A 4,502-nucleotide genomic window follows, 5' to 3' on the forward strand; every position below is an offset into this window, starting at 1 on the left:
TCTCCAAGATCCCCATGTTCCGTAACACCTCATGACAACTGTCCAGATAGTCCTGGGGATCTTCTGAAGATGCACCGCTGAAGTGAACTGGGAAAAGCTTGGTAAACCTATCCATTCTCCACAAAGCCTTAGAAGACATAGCCGATCCATCACCGGTCTGTGCCGCAACACCTGGCTGAACTACCCCAACGGGCTGAGTTGCTGGAGTCTGAAACTGAGGGGCCATCTGCTTCGGAGTGTGAGTAGCGGGAGTCTGTGATCCTCCCCCAGCTTGAGAGACGGCTGGTGCTACAGGAAATATGCCAGTCTGTGCCACACTCTCCACGAGGCCCACTAGACGGACCAAAGCATCCTGAAGTACCGGGGTGGCGATGAACCCCTCTGGGAGCTGAGCTGGTCCGACAGGCACAGTCTGGGTTGGACCTCCTCTTCAAACTCTACCTGAGGCTCCACCGCTGGTGATGCTACTCGAGCTCGGGGCTGAGCTCTGCCCCTGCCTCGGCCTCTGGCTCAGCCTCGGCCTCAACCTCTGCCCCTCGTAGGGGATGCCACTGGGGGCTCTGGCTGTTGCTCGGCTGAAGATGCGGTGCGTGTTCTCGCCATCTGCGAGAGAAAAGAATAGAAGGGTTCAATCAGCAAGGATAGAATAAAATCGCATGACAGAGAAGAATAGAAGTGAAACAGTTCCTAACTCCATAGCCTCTGGAAGATAAGTACAGACATCTCCGTACCGATCCTCCAGACTCTACTAAGTTTGCTCGTGACTCGTGAGACCTATGTAACCTAGTGCTCTGATACCAACTAGTCACGACCCGAAATTTCCACCATCGAGACCGTGATGGCGCCTAACATTTCACTTGCTAGGCAAGCAACGTTAGTACAATTTACTTCTTTTAACAACTTAAATGATGACATTAATAACGGACTAAAATAACAGATATGTTCTAAGTATAACTGCAGAAAATAAACCTTCCAAACATCTATTACAATTCCCTGAACTTGGTCTCACAAGTGCACGAGCTTCTAAAGTAATACATATAAAGGTTTGAAATAAGTACAAAGATGTCTAAATGAAGTTATACAGCTAAAAAGAAAAGAGGATGGGGACTCCAGGAGCTGCAGGCGCGGAAAAATCGTATCTCAAGTCTCCTCCAATGTCCAATTCGGGCACTCTAACAACCACCGCTGGGATCGACTCCAAAATCTGCACAGTGTGCAGAGTTTAGTATCAGTACAACCGACCCCATTTACTGGTAAGTGCCGAGTCTAACCTCGACGAAGTAGTGACGAAGCTAAGGCGAGTCACCTACACTATAAGCTGTACGCAGTATATAATAATGACAGAGTAATGGAAATACCAAACGGAATTTAAACAGCCAACCGAAAATGATAACTACAACCTCGAAAGTAAACCAATGTCGTTCAGAATTACCAACGTTTACCAGATCAAATAATAATACCGGGAAACAACGCAGGTCAAGAAAAGGAAACATATAGGTTGTTGCGGCGCGCAACTCGATCCCACCAGACAACACATAATCCTCCCTTATTCCACTGTAACAATATCAATAACAGTAAATAATATAGATTTGTCACGGCGCGCAACCCGATCTAACCATATATCAGTATCAATATCATAATTCATCTTTATTTCACCATATAAATCCACCCTTATTTTACCTGTTCCGGCGTGCAACCCGATCCCATCGTATAAACATATTCACCTTTATTCAACCATATCAATCCACCGTTATTACACCTGTTGTAGCGTGCAACCCGATCCGACCGTATCGGTATAAAACACTCAGTGTACACGGTCAAATCAACAGTGAAAACTACAAAGCCTTTACGACCAATAAATACCAAACTGAACCAAAAGGGAAACCTTGTTCAATATAGAATCTACACAAATAGTACTACACAGTGAGACCAATCCAGTAATTTACAATTATAAGGTGAAAACAAGTCAAGTTAAGCAAATAGCAAGGATTCGTGAAATTATGAAAAGAGTTAACACTATAAACAGGAGAAGACATTGATTAACAGGTAGCGGTTAAGCATGGAAAGCATGTAGAGCATATAACAGTTAAGACAGGAAGGGAAACAATTAAGGAAAAGCGGTAAATTAGGGAAATCAGATAATTTGGCGATGTATAAGCACTCGCCACCTCGCATATACGCCACTCACATGAGAATCATATAGCAAATAGTCGGAGGGTTCCTAATTCCCTCAAGTCAAGGTTAGACACAACCCTTACCTCACTCCAAAGACCACTCAAAGCTCAACCACGGCTTTGCCTTTCAAACTAGCCTCCGAACCAACAATATCTAGCAAATTACCAACCAAACGATTCAAAATAATTCTCAGGAATCACCCGACCCCAATATTTAACACTATTGCGGCGTGCAACCCGGTTCACAAATATCATAGTTGCGACGTGCAACCCGATCCATATCATTTATCAATGTTGCGGCGCGCAACCCGATCCATATCATTTATTAATGTTGCGGCACGCAACCCGATCCTCAAATATCATTGTTGCGGCGTGCAACCCGTTCCATATCATTTATCATTCTACCACACCCAAACAACAGTCACAAATAAGGGGCAAGGAAGTAAACAAGTATAGGAAGAATTCCCGGCAAGGGAATACAGTCAAACAATTCAATCCCGGCAAGGGAACAATATCAATAAACTCAATATCCCGGCAAGGGAATAACCAATAACTCTTTCTCTTGCTTTCAATTCTTACCTTATAATTCACCTTATCATTTGAGCCAACGCTCCCAAGAATCAGATCATTTCGTATACCTTTAAAATTCGTATCACAACTCGAGCCAATGCTCCACGAAATCAAATGATCTTATTGTCTTTCACGTGTTCTTTACAACATATAGAAATCCTCAAATAAGCACGGAAATTACAACCAAAACATGATAATCGCATTATGAGGACTCACGGTCATGCTAGACACCAATGTATAGATACTCGTCACCATGCCTATACATCGTACTCGATCACTTAGCAAGTACCAAACAAGACTCAACTCCTATTCCCTCAAGCTAGGGTTAAACCAAACACTTACCTCAAAGCCTTGAACTCGACTCAAGCCTCAAATATGGCTTTACCCCGTGATTCCACCTCCAATCCGCTCGAATCTAGTCACAAATTGCTCAATTACTTTAATAAACACTAAATGAATCAATTAGAATGCATAAAAATGAATTTCCCAAGTTTTTCCCAAAAATTCCATAATCGCCCCCGGGCCCACGTGGTCAAAACCCGNGGGAAACCTTGTTCAATATAGAATCTACACAAATAGTACTACACAGCGAGACCAATCCAGTAATTTACAATTATAAGGTGAAAACAAGTCAAGTTAAGCAAATAGCAAGGATTCGTGAAATTATGAAAAGAGCTAACACTATAAACAGGAGAAGACATTGATTAACAGGTAGCGGTTAAGCATGGAAAGCATGTAGAGCATATAACAGTTAAGACAGGAAGGAAAACAATTAAGGAAAAGCGATAAATCAGGGAAATCAGATAATTTGGCGACGTATAAGCACTCGTCACCTCGCATATACGCCACTCACATGAGAATCATATAGCAAATAGTCGGAGGGTTCCTAATTCCCTCAAGTCAAGGTTAAACACAACACTTACCTCGCTCCAAAGACCACTCAAAGCTCAACCACGGCTTTGCCTTTCAAACTAGCCTCCGAACCAACAATATCTAGCAAATTACCAACCAAACGATTCAAAATAAGCCTCAGGAATCAACCGCAATCATAACGAATTCAATTTAGGCCATTATTGAAAAAGTCAACACCCGGGCCCGCTTGGTCCAAACCCAAGATTCGGACCAAAATCCGTTTACCCATTCACCCCCCGAGCCCGTATATATAATTAGTTTTGGAATCCGACCTCAATTTGAGGTCTATATCCCCAAATTTCGAAATTCCTAGTTTCTACCCAATAATCCCCAATTCCACCATGAAAACCTTAGATTCTAGGTTAAAAACTTGTAAAATGAAGTGAAAGATTGAAATAAACTAGTTTAGAATCACTTACCTATGATTTGGGGAAGAAAAGCTCTTTGGAAATCTTGTGTTTTAGGTTTTAAAAATTTGAAGAATGGGAGAAAAATCCCGTGTAAGTCACTTTTACCAGCTGCAGATGTCGCAAATGCGTTTGCCCGCAAAGCGCATTTGCGAAGATTCTCACATTTCTGTTATCTTCGCAAATGCAAACTAAGCTGGCCACAATTGCGACCCCAGGATCACAATTGCGAAAACTGCCCCTCCCGGGCCCACTTTGCAAATGCGTAGATTTTCTCGCAAATGTGAGGACTGCTTGGCCCAGCTACTCTTCGCATTTGCGATAAGTAGCTCGCAAATGCGAACTCTGATCCCGCAAATGTGAGATCAGAGGCCAATTCCCAAAAATTGCAAATACCAGCAATGCCTAAGTCCAATTTTCACTTTGTAGCCTATCCGAA

The sequence above is a fragment of the Nicotiana attenuata genome, unplaced genomic scaffold, assembly GCF_001879085.1.
Source record: "Nicotiana attenuata strain UT unplaced genomic scaffold, NIATTr2, whole genome shotgun sequence".
Lineage (NCBI taxonomy): Eukaryota > Viridiplantae > Streptophyta > Magnoliopsida > Solanales > Solanaceae > Nicotiana > Nicotiana attenuata.